The 20,128-nt window shown below is 44.6% G+C and overlaps 1 long non-coding RNA gene across 1 annotated transcript; it reads right to left on the reverse strand.

Moving 5' to 3' along the window:
• Positions 1-2,080: 2,080 nt before the first annotated feature.
• On the reverse strand, positions 2,081-12,262 carry LOC132407306 (uncharacterized). Its single transcript, XR_009516444.1, has 3 exons — positions 11,740-12,262; positions 5,199-5,265; positions 2,081-3,992 (listed from the first exon to the last, which is right to left on the reverse strand). It is a non-coding gene; the product is annotated as an uncharacterized LOC132407306 (long non-coding RNA).
• Between the last annotated feature and the right edge of the window lie 7,866 nt (positions 12,263-20,128).

Here is a 20,128-nt window from a genome sequence, read left to right on the forward strand (position 1 = left end):
TTTAAAGGGTAGTGCCTTTATTCTGAGACTGTGCTGTCAGATCACAGACTCTCCGTCTAATGGAAACATCCACTCCATGTCCACTGTAACCAGGCTTTTCAGCATTCGTTAGGTTTACCTAACCAGCTCTCCTTCACCATCCCTCTGTACTCCATTGAGCACAGAGCCAGAACCATCAAATGCTCCTCATACTTAAATCCAATCATTCCTGAGATGAGTTATGTGAACCTTGGTAGAAACAACTGTACTGAAGACTTTTCCAGGAATAACATGCAGATTGGTACGAGGATACTTTATTCTGAAAAGTTGAGGTTTTGGTACTGTTCTACAAACTATCACTTAACGAGTGCGTGAACACAGGTCTATTTTCAGGAGTTTTAAACCATTCCAGAATAAAAAGAAACTGGATTCACCAGCATCACTCGGCAGGTAAGGAACAGCTGTGGGGAGAGGAACAAATTTAACGATTCGAGTTCACAATTGTTCGTCCGACTGATTTCAATTATTTTCAGGTTTTTACTGCCGAACCCCAGCATCGTGAGTTTCTGTTTGATTTCCACCGACAGACAGGCGATAGGGAGGGGGATTTTTCACACAGAGTTTGAACACTGAACCATTGGGTCCAATTCTACAGCTTCTAACATTTAATGACCCTGTGAGTGATGGAATAGGAATTCACTCTCTCCTCTGATTAGCATTTATTGCTTATAAAGGAACTCCAGAGGAAAACAAATATTGTTCCCAGACTCAGAAATACTCGCTCAGCGCCTCATAAACCCAGGCAGATTGATTCCCGGGTCCATTTCACCCGGGCAAAACCTTTAATTTCCCAGACTCCAGCCTCGCAGGATCACACAGCTGAACCTGTCACTTACTGACCCTGGAAACCACACACATCGTCCCCAAGTCGCACTGTGGTGTAATCAGCGATTTCCCCACGGCAAATATCCAGCAGCCCCAGAATTCTGAATCATTGTGTGATGAGGAACATCAATCCCCATCTGTAGATGTACCGACCTGGTCAAATCCCAAAAGCCAAAAGTACCATGCGCCTGGAGTCTACATCCCAGGATAATAGCCCAAGCACCAACTCTCGCAGGACTCCCTTGTTGCTTGTAACATGCTGCAGTGTCCCGGCCATTCAAAGTTCAAAATTTAACTCTCCGACATCAACCTATGGCAGAACGGGAACCTGGTTATCTCTGACTGGGCCAGAGATCAGGCTGGAAAACCTGTCTGTGAGTCACTGAATACCAGGGATAGCTGTCTCCAGCAGCTAAACTGAACACATTTTATCTGCAGATTTCTTCATGTTTACATTTTATCATTATCTCATTTTTAAATGACGTCTTGCCCAGCACAGTTTGTTAGCGCATTTCCTGTAGGCTAACAGGAATAAAATGTATTAAAATATATATAATTGAACGTAAATTTCTGGAAACTCGGTACGTAAGATTGGATCTGTGAAAAGAAAAACAGTGAAAGGCACAGTATCAGAAATTGAATTGTTCCAGGTTCTGCCCGATCTGCTGAAGTTTTCCAGCATTTTCTCGTTTTAGCTTAAATGATGCAAACCTATTTATTAACTACAAGATGTTTGTGACGGCCGGAACAACGTTGCCCATGCCGTGAGCACAGGTCATGTGTATGCCATCATGTGTGACGGCCTGAACAAAGTTGTAATACCCACATTCATTAGTTTTCTCTTCACTCAAACACAGGATTAAAACAGTCGATACAGTTAATGCTCACAACATCCTCCCCACCCCACTATCAATCTGTTACATCTGCTCCCGAGGCCATTGGCTCTCACGGAGGGGAAGTGACATGAGAGAGAAAAATGTGCTCCGCTCCCTGCAGACCCTGAGGGCTGTTCCTAGCAAAGGAAAAATTGACTCTCCAAACATAACCATAAGAGGAAGTAATAGACTCAACTTTAAATGCTGAGAGTGTTCGCCTGATAAGTTTAACACTACGACCATTTGCTAACGTCGAAACTAAAGCTGTAGTAGCTGTCTTCACCCTACCTCATGTTGTATTCAATATATCCTCCTGTATCTCCAAGTGACAAATACCGTATTCAGAAGAAACTCAGGGTAACCGTATTCAGAAGTAACTGAGGCAAAATACCTCAGAATGAAGACAGCAGTAGGAGAAAGATTGTTGAACCACGAGGGAGAAGGGATCAAGGACAATTTCTGATGATCCTCCAGCAATACACAGATAATGAATTAATAGTACATAAAATGTAAAATGTAATAAAATGTACATAAAATGTAAATGATCATAAAATGACAAAGATAGAACAAATAAAACCAACCTTGGCATACACCCTTTGTCCCTCACCAAATATTATCGTAGAAAGTATCCCATCCAGATCCCTAAAGATTTCCTGTGGCTACAGCACTGCATGTGACTGCAATGAAATGCAGAGAACTGTGGACACAGCTGAGGAACATCATAGAAACAAACTTTAACACCGTGGAATCAGACTATACTTCCCACTGCCTCAGTAAAGCAGAGCTGTGGGCGAGGCCTCGGAAACAATCCCGCAAATGCCGCAGACCTGCGGTCAACAGTGATCGCTTTACAGAAGGGTGGCTCTCCCCTGACAATTTCAGAATCAGGTTTAATATTACCGGCAAATGTCACGAATTGTGTTGTCTTTAAGGCAGCAATACAATATAACACATAATAGTAGATGAAAAAAGTGACTTCAATAATATACATGTTTAGTTAACTAAGCAGTGCAAAATTTAAATACATTTGATAAACTGATTCCAAATTTTATTTGTGTGGGTGTATTAGACCGTCTGGGTTGCTGCTTTAGAAATTCTGCAGGCCGTTTAACTGAGGGGCACACATTTTTGAGAAGCTCGGATAAACAGAACAGGCTTAATTTTCACATAAATAGGTCATACATCCAGTAACATTAGCAGGTCGGAACAGTGGAATGGACCTAAGAAAAATATATTGCTTGCCCAAAATGAGAGGACGTGACAGATGTGGATCTCACTGCCTTGTCCAAACAGGCGAAAGATGAAAGATGGATGTTGTCCCGGCATCACCAACTCACCTCCGCCACTCCCGAGGAGCGAGACAATAGGGTCTAGGCGGCAGCTTATATCAGGCGGTTCGGTGTGAAGGTCCCGCAACCCGGACGGACTCCGGGAGGTTCCGTCCAGGAAGCGGGGCGAGGCCGGCAGTTCGAATCAGTTAACGGACTCACTGCCCGGCATCAGACCTCCTCACTCGGGACTGGGCTCAATACTCACTGATGGGAACTTCATCTCTTCGTCCCGCAGTGAGTGATGCAGCCCCGGGTTGAGAGGGACTTCTCCCGATTGGCCGCCAAACTGCTTCAACAAAGAATGCAAAGGAAACAGAGGTGTGGACTGTCCAGGCGTTCTGCTTTGGGATGGAGTGCCTGCAGTCGGCGCAGTCTCGTTGTTTAGGATCTTTATAAACAGTAGTTTTATTGATGGAAACTGAACCATGTGATGTTTGGCTCCTGGGAAACTAAACACAATGACAATGTGGACCATAGATGCCCCTTCCTCTAAAAGTGAGTGAACCATTCAGATCGCTGATCACTGAAAGGATTTATGTTTGTTGGTCATTACTGTTCGCCCAGGGTGGTTTGGATAGGGTTGATGTGGAGTTCGGGGGTGTCACTGTCATCATCTCTGTCCACATCCAATCCTTCCACAGTCTCACTGAATATGACTGGCACTTGTAGGTTTATTCAGTCTCGCTCCAGCTATTTCCTGCTTTCCTCGGTGCAGAAATGGAATGTCTAAAGAACAAATGTTAGAATAAATGAGACTCACCAAACTTATCCCTGACTGAATGAATGGAAACCGTATCAGAAGGGTTCTCCCGTTTGGTGCTCTGAGTCCTCGGGATGGTTCACTTGTTGTCGTTCCCTTGTCTTCAGCTATGTTTCTCTTCCACTTGTGGGCTTGTCTTCCAATAGATTTCTCGCCAAAGGTCTAATTTTAGCCAGAAAGACGATGCAGCATGTTAACAATACAAACGAAAACGAAGCATTAAACTGAAATTTAAATCTTGAACGCATATATAATGATCCGATTGAAGAAATCTGGAAATGACCAATGCTAGAGGAACTCATCAAGCCAGAGAGCATCTGTCCGTCGGCTCTACTCTTCTCCATAGATGCTGCCTTGCCTGCTGAGGCACTCCAGCATTTTCTGTGTGTTGTTTGGACTTCCAGCATCTGAAGATTTTCTTTTGTTTGCGATGGGATACAAAGTCATCACTCAGTCATGGTAAAAAATAAAAATCATTACATATAGGATAGAATTAGGTCATTTGGTTATTCTAGTCTGCTCCATAATCATTCATGGAATAATATTTTTCCAACACCTTATTCTTGCATCCCTTCACTAATACTCGGCCTATTTAGCAATCCAGAACATGAATATGCCCAACGAAAGCGTCCACAACCCTCTGTGGCATCACATTCCACAGCTCAACCTACATTTGGCTGAAGTAATTGCACTCGTCTCAGTTTAAACTGAAGCTTGTTTATCCTGAGTCTGCACTCTCAGATCAGTTTGTCCGTCTGATCGAGACATCGTCACCATTCTAATTGCGTACAGGCTTGTCGGTATCCAGTTGGTGTAAATAATTACTGCCCTCTCACCAGGTACCAGTGTACTGGGGAAAAGCTCTGGTTTCTTTATTGTTCTATCTTTCACAAAACCAGCGCTGGTGCCCTGATCCATTTCCAGCAGTTTTAAAGTGTTCCGGGTTGAATGTAATGAAGAAAAAGTGGAATTATAGAAACGATCATCAGGTAAGGAACTGCCGTGGGGAGAGGAACATAGTTAATAATTTGGATTCCCAACCATTCGTCAGAATGAATTCAAACATTAACTGTAACAGCAAACGTAAGAAGGACTGCAGAGAATCTGGGCCAAAAAAACATTCAGGCTGAGCTCGCAGACTGAGTGCACATCAGCGCATTGATCTCTTTACAGCCATCGTCAACACTTCACTCTTCCAGGCTGCCGTTTCCTACCTGCTTCAAATGAGCCTCCATCATCCCTGTACCAACGAACTCTACACGTTCAGAACAATGTGACTACTGCCCAGTGGACCTGACGCCAATCGGCATGAAGTGCTTTCACTGGTTGATCATCAGAAACTCCTATCGTTGCTCACTGGGCACTCACCAATATGCTTTTCCACCAAATTGCTCTGTGGCAGATGACAGTGCATCTCTCATTCACCTTGACACATCTAGAAAACAAAAAACATGAGTCAAAAGGTTGTTCCTGGATTTCAGTTCGGCACCATGTCCACAGACACTGGCGAACACATAAAAACGCCCCGGTTTAAAGACACCATTGTACAAGTGGGTGTTGTTTTCCCTAACTAACAGACGGCAGACAGTCAGGGTACACAAATGGTCCTTCCTTCCCTTCATGCTCAACCTGTGTGACCCTCAAACATGTCCTAAGACCATTTTTGTACACTCTACTCACACATGATTGCAACTCTAAACTCCCGAGCAGGGCCAACCCGCCATCAGGTAGATATATACAGAAAACTGCTGGAAAAGTGCCAGAATATCATTCAAGGTCTCACATACCCTGCTTATGGACTGCGTGATCCATTTCCATCTGGGAAGAGGCAACACAACATCCATGCCAGGACAATCAGCCTCAAAACTGTTATTTCCCCGAAGCTTTAACCTGATCAACACTTCCATCCATTAACACTCCCCTCCAAACCCTCGGCACCACTAGTTTAACATTTCCTAGCAAGCACCATTTGTCCAGACACTCCTGCGCCTAACGTCACTTTAAGGACATACAGACAGTGCTATAAGCTATCATACTGCCTATATTGTGTAATTAAAAAAATATTATTGTAGTCTCTATTGTTCTGGGTTTTTTTTCTGTCCTGCTCCAGAGTAACAACTATTTTGTTCTCCTATAAACCTGTGTACTGGAAAGACGTTAAGCGATCTTGAATGTTGAAGTTTGGGGAAAATGCCATGACCAACCACACTATCCATACTCCCTCTTGATTATATAAACTCTTACAATGACACCGTCATTCTCCTCTGGAATAAAGATACGGTTTGGCCATCGTTTTCCTATAACTCGGCCCTCTAGTCCAGGCAGCATCCTTACCTTCTGTACCCTCTCCAGCTTGTTAATATCGTTCCTACAATAGCATGATTAAATCCTCCTTATCCACCCTCTATACTAGCCCGTCAACTTTCAGTGAATTGCACCTTTGTGCTCTCAGGTCGCTCTGTTCCACAACACCTCCATGCCCTCCAATTCACTGTTCAAAATGCCATTATCTCACTTGTCCAGGTTGAAAATTATTTGAGATTCAGAGACCATCTCCATAATAGTTCCAAGGCCCCTTTGAAATTCATTGTAACCGCTTGCTATCTGAAGCAGACTCCCGAATATCATGTCAAGCTTGCTAACCGTGCAATGAACATTCATATACAAATAAATGTCAAGAATAATGAATTACAGAGGTCACAGTACGGACACACACCCCCTCGTCACAGGCCCCCGTACGCTAAATCCAACTTCAATCATCACACTCTGCTTCCAGTCATCGAACCCGTTGTGAATCAACGTCCCTATCTCCCCGTGAATCCCACGTGACCTAACCTTCAGACCATGCTGCCATGTGGAATCTTGTCACAGACTTCAGTAATGTCGATATGGACAACAATACTGCTCAACTTTATCCATCCCCAGTGTTACCGCTTCCAAAATCTCCAGGTTATTTGACAGCTATGATGTCCCATTCGGTGATTTAGTCTGTTATTTCCCCATAACCAAAGTCTAAATCCCGAGACTTCAGCTTCACTGCAGACTCAGGAAATTCCAATCCCGGCTGCAGAATTACCAACCTGGACTGAAGCCCGTATACTCCAGTTCCATATCCTCAGAGTCACCAGCCCAATATTATCTTCCATACAAAGACGCCTCTCCGAAGCTTTGGTGTTGGTGGAGGTACGTACCCGGATTTAAGACCATTCACTGCCAATTCTATGTTTTTAGAGATTCCTTCCAAATATTATAATCCACATACAGACGCTTCTGGGATGAATTTGTGCTGGTGATTTTCCACGGTATTCCTGCCGTTTCCGAGTCCCAAACTATAGTAGAACTGGAACCTCATGGCCCTTTGCGTTTGCCGGTGGTCAGGCTTGTTCACCGGTCTGTAGATTGTGGGGGGATGCAGACGCACTTCAGCTTGTCTCAGCATATTTGATCGCTTTACCATTGCTGTGTGGGATCTCGCACTAAACAATTGGCTGCCATGTGACCCACAGTGTAGCAGGGACAACATGATTTTCATGTGAATTTATAAAGTAGATAATGCCGGGAACCCGGCACATCAGGCTGCATTTGTGAAAGTGGTAATAGTGGAAGACCCATTTTCAGAAATGGGACTGCTAAAGATGCTATCCGATCTGTTGGGAAGATGTTAGAGTCGATAATTAAGGATGTGATTTCGTGGCACTAGGAGGCGCATGATAAAATAGGTCGGGGTCATCGTTGTTTCCTCAAGGGAAAATCTCACCTGACAAATATGTGGAGTGCTTTCAAGAAATAATAAGCAGGGTAGACAAGGGAGAATCCGTTAATGTTGTGCACTCGGATTTTCAGAAGGCGTCTGACAAAGTGCCACACATGTGGATCCTTCACAAGCACGAAGTCCATGGTATTAAAGAAAGAAAAAGTATCATGGATAAAGTAGTGGCTGATTGGCGGGAGGAAACAAGTGGGGACCCAGACAGCTTTTTCTGACTGGCTACCGGTTTCTGGTGGACTTCCACAGCAATCTATGTTGGGATAGATTATTTTCATGTTAAACGTCAATGATTGCGATGATGGAATTGATGGCTTTGTTGCAAGGTTTGCAGGTGATGCAAAAACAGGTAGAAGAGCGGTTAGTTATCGGGAAGCAGGGACGCTATAGAAAGACTCATGCAGATCAGTAAAATGGGCAAAGAAGTGGAAGATAGATTACTGCATTGGGAAGTGTATCATTATATATCTTGCAGAGGAAATTAAAGGGTTGACTATTTTCTAAGTGGAGAGAAAGTACTGAAAATCTGAGGTTCAAGTGGACTTGCGAGTCGTGCAAGATTCCCTAAAGGTTAATTTTTTGGTTGAGTCTGTGGTGAGGAAGGGAAATGCGATGTTTGCATTTAGTTCAAGAATATTAATATATAAAAGCGAAAATGTAATATTGAGACTTTATGAAACCCTTGTATTCTTCTCAGCCGTTCTGGGCCGCTTATCTCAGAAAAGATGGGCTGACACTGGAGAGTCTTCAAAGGAAGTTCATGAAAATGAATGTAAGATTTAATTCCCTGTCATTTGAAGAGCGTTTTTTGACTCTGGACACGTACTCACCTGAATTCGGAGGAATGAAGGATGATTTCATTGAATGACCCTGATCCAGTGGATGTGGAGAGGATGCTTCCTGTGGTGGGAGAGTCCCAGACCAGAGGACGCAGTCTCAGAATAAAGGGGATAGTTGGGACGTCCTTTTAGAACGAACATGAAGGGAGAATTGTTGTAGCTGGAGGGTGATGAATCTGTAGAATTATTTATCATGGGCAGCTGCAAAGGACAAGTATTTATGGACATCTATGGCAGAGGTTCCTAGATTCTTGATCGGGGCATGAAGGGAGACAGGGAGAAAGAAGGATATTGGTACTGAGGAAAATTGGAACAACCATGACAAAATGGAAGAGCAGATGCCATGGGCCAAATGGCGTAATGCTGCTCCAATATCTTATGGATTTATGTGGGACGCCAGAGTGACGTTACATGCAGGTGAGAGTTTATATTCAGAATCTGTCCAGATCTGCCGTGTTGTCCTAAAAAAAACCCTAACGATTCTGGGGAAGACTTTCTAGGGTGATATGATTAGGGGTGTCTCCTTGTTTAGTATCTTCATAAACTGCAGTTTTACTGATGCAAACCGGAACTGCCGTCAGGATAAAGGTAGATTCGTATCTGTTTACAGACGATCTCTTGTCATTGGCTCCCCGCAATCTAAACACCCTAACAGTGCAGGCACCCTTTCGGCTAAAAGTGGGTGAATCATTCAGATAGCCGATCGATGAGAGTGATTATATTTGTTTGTCGTTAAACTTCACCAGGAGTCGGTTGGATGGAGTTGATGTAAAGTTTGGATGGTGTCACAATGAATGAGCAGACACCCGAATGTCTTGTGCTGCCCCTAAGACGTCCTGCCACTAGTAGCGCCGCGGGGACCTCCTGCAGATCAGAGAGCAGTACTGAACCCAATTGATGACGGCGGTTCTCCTGATCGGGCGGCGATGAGGAAGTAGCTGTTCGCGGGTTTGCGTAAATTGAAGGTCGGTTGCAGTAGGTAACCCGGAGCGTCCGGGGTCTCCAGTGCCGCAGCTCTGGTTTTATTTTTGCGCCCGATCCTGGAATGTGGGATCAGTTAGTTGCGGTACCCAAGCTGAGAGGGAGGATGTGGGTGAAGGGGATCTGTCCAGCTGTGCGATTGTGGTGAACAGTGGGAAGGGCGTGGGGTTATTGGCCGGGTGAGGGAAGGTTGGGGTCGTATGGGTTACTGGATGCAGCGTGACTTGGGAGGATGGGTCCCGGGGAGAATCGAGTTGTAAACAACGGATGATCTTTCCCTTTGGATCAGTCAGTAGCAAGTCCATGTTATTAAAGAAAGAAAAAGTATCATGGATAAAGTAGTGGCTGATTTTCCGGAAGCAACAAATCGTTCATATTAATTACTGCTTAATCTTGCTGTTAACATTGAGTTTGTTACGGAGCCCCAGAGTTTGGGAACGGCTGGATGGTAGAAGGCAGGGGGTGATGGTGAGAGATTGTTTCTTTGACTCGAATCCCAAGCTTAGTGATCTTCCCGGCGTTATACCCATTGCTACATGTCATGTATATCAATAATTTGGTTGAAAATGTAAAGGGTATGTATAGGAAGTTTGCAGTAAGTAAATTCAATCCATTACATTTTTTGAAAGATATTAAGAATAAATAAACCCCTCTGTGTCCCTCTCCCCACTCAGAACTGTCCAGAAGCTACTTCAGAACAAGCAAAAACTTGAAATGGGCAAATACTGGGGGTATATGAGTGGCTTTAATGAACTGTGCTGCTGACAACATATTACACGACCTGGAGTGATTGGAACTGGGTCTGATAGAGGCAAAACTGGTACACATTCAGTCTCACTACAACTGTTTCCCACCTTCCCTTGCACAGGTATGCAATGTCTAAAGGACCAGAGTTTGAGTAAATGAAATTCACCAAACTTTCTCCTGACTGAATCAATGGAAACTCTGTCAGATGGGTTCTCTCCAGTTGATGCTCCCAATCAACTTGTTCACTTGTTGATGTTCCCTCGTCTTCAGTCGTGGTTTATTACTAATTGTCGATTTTTCTTTCAATAAATCTCTCACCGCAGTTCTAACTTTAACCAGACAGATAATAAAGCACATTAACAATACATGAAGAACAGAATATTTCTGTTTAATGAAGTTGAAATGTTGAAGACAAATATAACGATCTCAATGAACTAATTTGAATTTGTCCCTCGCACTTCACGAAGCCTGATATGGGATACGAAGGGGTCATCGTTCAGTTATGGTCAGACAGAAGACATAGAAGGAGAATTAGATGATTTCGGTCCACCGCGTCTGTTCCACCATTCCAACATGATTTTTATTCCAACACCATATTCCTGCCTTACTCCGGAAACTCTGAAGCTACTGAGCAATCAGGAACATATTTAAATCTGCCATAAATATATGCAAAGGGCAGCCTCCACCAACATCTGCGGCAATAATTTCCACACAGCAGCCATCCTTTGGCTGAAGATGTTTTTTTCTCATCACAGTTTTAAAGGAAAGCATCTGAGAAACGTTCCCTCTGAGACTGTGCTTTCAGATCACAGAACCCTCATGTCCACTGAATCCAGGCATTTCAGCATTCAGTAGGGTGACTTCACCGCCCCCACCACCACCCTGACTGAACTCCATTCAGCACAGGTCCAGACCCATAAGATGCTCCGCATACATAAAGCCGATCATTCCAGAGATTATTCATGTGAACCTTGATAGTAACAACTGCAGTGAACATATTCCCAAAAATTACAGGCAAATTGGTACCAGCATAATTTAGTGGGAAAAGCAGTGGTTTCGGTATTGTTTTGTTATGACAAAACGAGCCATTTCCATTTCCCAGTTACAACAGGGCCGTTCCAGGAAATATAAACAATTCCAGGGTGAAAATCATAAAAATAAACTGGAATTTCCAGAAACACTCAGCAGGTAAGGAAGGCTGTGTGGAGAGGAACAAATATGACGATTGAGGTTCACACCTTTCGTCAGAATGATTTCAAATATTTTCAATTTTTTTTCTGCAGATTTCCAGCATCTTGAACTGTTACATTTCCACTGCCTGACAGACAGGTGACAGTAAGGGGGAAATTCCAAACACGGTTTGAACACTGGACCCCCAAACCAGAAATACTCGCTCAACACCTGAGAAACTTGGGCAGGGTGATCTCGGGGTCTATTTTACTTGTTTCTAAAACTATGATATCCCATGACCCAACCACACAGTGCCTCACAGCTGAACCTGTCACTTGCCGACGCCAGAACCCTTGTCCATCGACCCCACGTTTCACAGCAAGTGTCTGTTCAGTGATATACTCACAGCCAATGTCCAGATGCCCGAGGGTTCTGAATTATTTGAAGGAAGAAACATTGTGTCCCATCTGTATAAGTACTGAACTTGGCCAAATCCGAAATACTGAGAGCTTCATAGGTCCAGAGTTTCCAATGATTACAACCCAAACAACAACTGTCCCAGGACCCCTTACTACCGGTAATATGATGCAGTGTTTCGGCCAATCAGAGTTCAATGACTAATAATTTATGGTAGAACAGGAACCTGATGATAATCTGACTGGACCAATGATCGGACTGGAAAATCTAGGCGTGGGTCACCAGATACCGGGGATATGTTTGACAATGTCTCCTGCAGCTAAACTAAACTTAATTTATCAATATCTTATTGCTAAATGAGGTCTTGACCAGAACAATTGGCCATCACATTTCCTGTAGGCTAACAAGAATAAAATGTTTTTTCTTAATATAAAATTGAAATATTAGTTCTGGAAAGTCGTTCCATCAGATTAGCTTCGTGGAAACAGAAACTGTGGAAGACCCAGTATCAGAACTGGGACTGTCCAAGTTGCTGCCCGATCTGCTGAATGGTTCCAGCATTTTCTCTTTTTACCTTAAATGATACACAACGATTGACTGATTACAAGATGTTGTTCCTGAACAAGCTCGTACAAATGCGATGCTCACATTCATGAGTTTTCTGTGCGCTCCAACACAGGGATAATACAGTCGATACTCTCAATGCTCACACCACCATCCCCACCCCACTATCAGTCTGCGACATCTGATCCCGAGCCTCTCACTGAGGGACCGTAACCAGTGAGCGATAAAAATGAGGGCTACTCCCTGCAAGTAACATGGACTGTTACCCTGGCAACAGAGAAATTGGCTGTCCAAAAATGTAAAAAAAAAGAAATAAAAGACTCAACATTTAATGCTGTCAGATTAACCCTGTGCCATTTTGTAAAGTTGAAACTAAAATTCTAATCATTGATGCGATGCAGACGGGCTAGAAAATGATTACATGTTTGATATATATCGTTGAGGAGGTGGGATACAGGCTGGACAGAGATCGAACAAGATGGTTGTTATATATCATTGAGGAGGTGGGGTACACGCTAGACAGAGATTGAACAAGATGGTTTATATATATCATTGAGGTGGTAGGATACAGACTGGACAGAGGTTGAACAAGAAGGTTGATATATATCATTGAGGTGGTGCGGTCCAGGCTGGACAGAGTTTGAACAAGATGCGCGGGGAATAAGCAGATTGAACTAGATGGGAAAATGGATCATCGTTAGTTTTCTCTTCATTCCAACACAGGAATAATTTAGCATACAAATTCAGTGCTCACAACATTCTTCCCACCCCTCTATCAGTCTGCTACATCTGCTCCTGACACCTCTAACTCCCACTGAGCAACGGTGACTACGGAGAGATAAAAATGTTTATCGCTTCCTGCCGGTCACATGGGCCGTTATCTTGGTAATGCAGAAAGCGGCCCTCCAAAAATGAATGAAAAGATAAGCAACAGACTAAATTTTAAATGCTCTGAGTCTGTTTATGAAAATATTATCATGCTCCAATGTTACATGTACTTAAAAAAATAGTCTGTCAAACTTGGTTTTCAATAATTCATGAGACACTCACCACCACCCCCCGCCCCCGTGTACCGCTAAATATTCCACCAGATGCTTTCGGTAACTGTTGATCTTCCTGCATATCGGCTTGTAAGTATGTTGAGCATTCCGCCTAACAACACTGCTTAAATCTGGGATGGTGGGGGGATTCCTTGCCTGAACTGCAGCTTCGGGCCATTCCATAACATTCTTACAGGATTAACGTTAGGATGTCGACACGGCCATTACAAAAAACGAGTTTTCCCTTTGAGATTGTTCTCTTATTGACTTACTCTTGTCTTTCGGATCATTGTGTTGTTGCATTATTCAACGTCAATTCAAATTCATGTGACAGACTGCTACCCTGACACTGTCCTATAAACTGTCTTTATATAAAAATAACAAGCTGACATTTTAGAACTTTGAAACTGAAATTGTAATGGCTGTCTTTACCCTCCCTCATGCTGCATTCAACAAATTCTCTGCTAGTTCTAGTTTACAAACACTGGTAGTTGAAGTAACTCAGTGAGGCAAAGTACTTCACAACGAGGAGCCGGTAGGACAAAGGTTGTTGATATATGATTATTGATAAAATACAGACTGGACAGAGTTTAAACTATATGGACCGGAATTAGCAAATAGAACCTGTTTGGAGAACACATCAAGGACAATCACTAATGGCCCTACAGAAATAGGCAGTTACTGAAAAAACTAGGACAAACAAATATAAACGTTGGCATATACCCTTTGAAATTATGCATGCCTTTTACTCCAGGAAATTTTCTGGTAAAGGTTGTCTGCACTCGGCCAAAGCCTCGACATTCCTCCTAGAATAAGGCTACAATAGCTGTAAGAAATACTCCAGATGTGGCCTAAGTCGAGCTTTTACATAACTTCCTGATATTTGAAATGAACGCCTCGACTATAAAGGTAAGCATACCATTTACCTTCTTAACCACCCTATCAATCTGTGTAGTCTCTTTCAGGCAGCGGTGAAGTTAGACTCAAGGTCCCTCTGCTCATCGGTAATGTTCAGGTTCTTGTATTCAGTCTCTTTACATTTGACCCACCGAGGTTCCATGATGATACTGAAATCTCACTGAGATTTGTGAAATCCAGTTGAATATATTACGAAGTGCACAAGTACGGGAAGGCACAGGTGCAGAGAAACTCTGACTTGTAATAGCATCACAGGCAAGTACATTCAGATAACAGACGGAGCATAAATTATACATCTGTGTCATTAATTATATCGAAATGTGTTTATATATCATTAAATACATGTTTTCTGCAATAGTCGATATATAGATATATATTTTGTGTCAATAACAGGCTTAGAAATCACATTAACAACATAAAGATATGTTTTATGTCTTTAGCAACATATTTATATACATCTGTGTGAATATCAGTATATAAATATACATTTCGTGTTTTCAACTGACTTGGAAATTTTGGATTTGATCCCCAGGTCAGATTGTTGATACAGTTTGGGGAAAAGCGACTCCAAGCACCGGACCTTACTACACCCACTGGAACATCTTGCAGACCCAAAAAGGGTCTGATTATTCCATCTCTTTAAACACACCACACCAGGAACAGGAGCAGGCTACTTGTTCCCTGCAGCCCGTCCTGCATTCAATACGACCCCTGGCCAGTTCATCCTTGCCTCCCCAATACTACTCGTATCTCAAATTTTCCCGAAACATTTGCCCCACTTGGAAATCAACAGTCTTTCAGTTTATGCCCACCAGTGGTGACTCCAAACGCTCACCTCCACCATGGGCTCAGACATTTCCAAAGATAAAACACTCTAGTCCCCATTGGGACAAACATCCTGTCAGCTCCCTCTCACACCACCGGTATCCTTTCGTTAAAAACCCCTCCCCTCCGTCTTCATCCGGGATCCCACCCTCCCCTGGGGAACTGAAATCAAGACGATGGGCCGAGCGGTTTCCTCCTACATTTCAGCGATACATGAGAATCTGGCCGCAGGAGACGCTTCACAAATGCTCCCCAACTTCCCTCGAGGGAAATAGAAATAAATCAAAAAGTTGCCGTTTACTTTGGGTTTGCTCTGCGTTGACGGGGAGTGCGACGCGGGAGCAGCAGCCGCCTTCTCCGTTATTGGGTGTAGCCAGTGATTGACGTCATTTCGCACAAATGGGATAGCGCAGATCCAGAATCCTCTGTTGACAGCAGCGTATGGGGGAGGGGGTCACGTGATTAGTACCTCATCCGGTAAGCCGACCAAGCTCAAGCACAGCAGAGCGCGTGTGACATAAGGCACTGCGCACGTGAGTGCAGATTCCGCTGTGGGGAATAAGGCAGATTGGAAAGAGCGTCAGAAGGAAATCAGGAGACACGACAGGGCCATGAGACGGCCTTGGCGGATAGGATTAAGGAAATTCCCAAGGCATTCTACAAGTATGTGAAGAGCAGGAGAATAAGACGTGGAAGTATAGGACCTATCAAGTGTGAAAGTGGGAAAGTGTGTATGGAGCCGGAGGAAATAGCCGACGTACTTAACCTGTAGTTTACGTCAGTATGGAAAAAAAAGATCTTGATGATTGTAGTGATGACTTGCAGCAGACTGAAAAGCTTCAGCATGTAGATATTAACAAAGAGGATGTGCTAGAGATTTTCGGAAGCATCGTTCGATAAGACGCAGAGACCGGATGAGATGTACCTCAGGGTACTGTGAGAGGCGAGGGAAGAGATTATTGAGCCTCTGGCGATGATTTTTGAATCATCAGTGGCGACGGGAGAGGTTCCAGAGCAATAGAGGATTGCGAATATTGTTCCTTTATTCAAGAAAGGGAGCAGAGATAGCCCAGGAAATTATAGACCAGTGCGTCTTACCCCAGTGGTAAAGAAGGCAAAAAGTCGTTGCAGACGGGTCATATTCTGCACGGAGTTTGTGACTAGTGGGGTGCTTCAGAGATCTGTTCTGGGACCCTTATTCTTCGTGAATTTTATAAATGACCTGGGTAAGGAAGTGGCGGGATGGTTTAGTAATTTTGCTGATAACACACAAGGATTAGAGGTGCTGTGGATAGTATGGAGGGTTGTCAGAGGTTATAGCGGGACATTGATAGGGTGCAAATCTGATGAAGCTCAACCCAGATAAGTGTGAAGTGGTTCATTTTGGAAGGTTAAATATGATGTCAGAATATAGTATTAATGCTTAAACTCTTTCAGTGTGGAGGATCAGAAGTTGTCTTGGGGTCCGAGTCCATAGGACGCTTAAAACAGCTGCGCAGGTTGATTCTGTGGTTAGGAATAAGGCCTGTACGGTGTATAGGCCTTCATCAATCGTGGAATTGCACTTTTGAGCCCAGAGTTAACATTGCAGCCATATAAAGCCCTGGTCAGACCTCACTTGTCCTCAGTTCTGGTAGCGTCACTACAAGAAGGACGTGGAAGCCATAGAAAGAGGGCAGAGGAGATTAACAAGGATGTTGCCTTGATTGGGGAGCGTGCCTTATGAGAATAGGTTGAGTGAACACTGCCTTTTCTCCTTGGAGTGACGGAGGATGAGATGCGACCTGATAGAGGCGTAGAGAGTCAGAGGCTTTTTCTCACTGCTGAAATGGTTGCCACAAGAGGACACAGGTTTAATGCTTTGGGGAGTAGGTACAGAGGAGATGTCAGGGGTTAGCTTTTACTCAGAGTAGTGAGTGCATGGAATGGGCTGCCGGTAAAGGTGGTGGAGGCGGATAATATAGAATCTTTTAAAAGACTCTTGGATAGGAACATGGAGCTTGCGTCACGGTCTGGCCTGCGGACTCCGGGTCCTCCGGCTGTCCCTTGTTTCGATCGGACTTAACCAGAACCACCTGAGATTCATCTTGTTGGCTGGGAATATAAGTGGCCCTGGTATTGAGTGTGGTTGGGGGTGGTCGTCTTGTCTAGCTTCCCATGGAGCAAATAACTGGTGGAAGGCTTGTACGGCCACTTGCCATCTTTCGGGCCGCGTTGGAAAACCATGTCTTCTGGGAGCATTGCTAGTAGTAGTCGGAGCGGTCATTGCAGTATGGATTCAGCTGCTTCCTGGGCCAGCTGGGTGACCGTCAGACACTCCGAGCTAGGTGGGGATCCGGTTGCTACCGTAATCAGCCAAGGCTGCCGGCTGTAACGGCCACTCGGAGCTACCCCGATGCAGGGATGGAAATGTTTATCGTTCCTTGGTGTTTGTCTCTTCCTGTCCTCGCTCCCGTGGGGTAAGTCAGGCCGTTCTGCCGTTGCCCTGCAGGGGGATTCTGTCTTGTCTTTTCTTTAACTCCGTCGGGTAACGGAAGTACGGCCTGACTTACCCGATGGATGGTCCTGCCGCACCTTGGTGTGGAGTTGAAGATGAATCCCGGCCTGTCAGTGGAGAAGTCCCGGCTCTCTGTCTATGTACTGTCCCGTCTCATGTCAGCGTCTTGCTAAAGATGAGTCCCGGCCTGTCAGAAGGATAAGTCCCGGCTCCATGTTGATGTACAGTTCCAAGTCTGCCCCGAGCTCCAGCCTCCGAGTTCACCAAGCTTCAAGACTGCAGCCTCCATCCAAAACCCCAAGTTTCTAGCCATACCTCAAGACCCCAAGTCTCCAGCCAAGCCTCAAGACTCCGTCTCTAGTCAAGCTTCAAGAACCGAAGTCTCTAGCCAAGCTTCAAGACCCCAAGTCTCGAGCCAAGCCTCAAGATCCAGTCTCTAGAATAGTCTCAAGACTCCGTCTCTAGCCAAGCCATAAGACCTCAAGTCTCTAGCCAAGCGTCGTCACGTCTACGCCAGGGTTTGGGGGTCAGAGCCCGACGCAAGACCCAAGTTCTGCCCAGTTCCTAGTACTACAGTGTCTGCTTCCTGCATATGGGTCCTGATTCAATACCCGTCCTACGACAGATTCTCCCAAATCAGGTAATCCTGTTTCTAAAAATGTTCTCCAATAATTTGCCCATCGCTGAAGTAGGACTCAACACATTCCGCAGACCCTCAGGGATTCTCCCGACCACACACGAGGACATCTATCCTAATGTATTGTTTTTGTTTTTTCTAAAGCACCGGTACCTCCTCTCGCTTAACTTTGATATGTTGTCGCACATCGTCCCGTTTAATACTGTCCTCACAAAAGTTCCACTCACTGGTGAATACTGAACTAATGTCTTCATTCAGGACCTGCACTTCATCCTCCGACTTCAGAGACTTGTTTCATCTTCTATCCCCGACCGGTCTTACATTCAATCCTGTCATCCTTTTCTTCACATACGTCTAGAAATTCTTTTGGTTTTCCTCAAAGCCACTGCAGACTTTCTGTAGACGTTTCTAGTTACCTAATTCAATTCTTCAGTGTATCCCCGTCTACTTTGAAATTCTACAGTCATGTCTGATACTTGCTTTCTAATCCCGAGGTCAGTTTCCTAAAGCTTCTTTCTTACTCATGACCAGATGTTTCACATCTCTTGTCAACCATGTATTCCTTTACGCTACCAACCTTTCCCTGCCTGAATGGGGCAAACCTGTCCAAAATCCCATGTAAGTGCAGCTTAAATAACCTTTACATTTCCGTTGTGCATTTCCCAGGACAGATCCGTTCACGATTTATACTTTGATGTTCCAGTCTAATATCATCATAATTGCACTTCCACTTTGGGAACTGACACAGGACTGTGGGCCAAGAGCGGGTAGTGTGATTAATGTGGATCCTGACACGGGGCTGTGGGCAGAGAGTGGGGCAATGGGATAGGTACGGGGAGTGACACGAGGTTGTGGGGACACAGCGGGACATTGAGATTACTTTGTCATCGACGTGGGCCTGCGTGATTACTATATATAACCCTTTTACGAAAGGAGGGTTCTGGATCTCTTATAATTTGCCTACCGTCACAACCGATCGACAGACGGCGCAACAGTCACTGATCTACACATCGTCTATTCTTGGTATGATATTCTTGGACTACAGTTCAGTATCCAAAACCATAATTCCCATCAGGCCCGACAGGAAGCTCAGAGATCTCGTCATTGACACTGCCTTTCAGATCGCCAGCAGGTTGTAAGAGTGGGCTCCCTCACCTCCACCCCTCTGGCTTTGCACAGGGCCATGTCAGCTCCTCTACTCCCTGTAGACCCATGACTGTATCGCCACCCACAGCTCAAATCTGGTAATTAAATTTGTCGACGACACTACATTGATTGACCTGATCTCCAGAAATCCATATCACCGAGGACCTCACGTGCAGCTCAGAAGTGAAAGATACAGCGCCCGTTTGAGTTCAGACGATTGAGGATGTTTCGGATGGGCTCATTTCTGCAGAGGAACAGTTGAGATCATGCTGACAAGTTGCATCATTGCCTGGTATGTGAACTGAAACTCCATTAAACGCAGGATTCTGCAAAGTATGGTGCGGACAGCCCAGCGCATCTGTGAACTTTGCACGATTCAGGACATTTACAAGGACAGGTGTGTCAAAAGGGCCCGAAGGATCATCGGGGATCCTAGTCATCCCAACCACAATCTATTCCAGCAGCTACAATCCGGGAAACAGTACCGCAGCATAAAAGCAAGGACCAACATGCTCCGGGACAGATTCTTCCACCAGGACATCAGACCGATAAACTCACGCTTATTTGAGAGTACTGTAAATTACATTGACTATTCTATTTAATCATAAATTATTATGTAACCCCCTGGGTCGCCTCAGGCTCGCTCAGCTCGTTCTTGTCTAGGGGGAGCAGCCTTCGGCCCCGCCAAACTGGGTAATCAGCTGGTGTGGATGCTGTGTGATGTCCCCGCCTCGCCCAAAAACAGACAGTA

This window comes from Hypanus sabinus, chromosome 18, assembly GCF_030144855.1.
Source record: "Hypanus sabinus isolate sHypSab1 chromosome 18, sHypSab1.hap1, whole genome shotgun sequence".
NCBI lineage: Eukaryota > Metazoa > Chordata > Chondrichthyes > Myliobatiformes > Dasyatidae > Hypanus > Hypanus sabinus.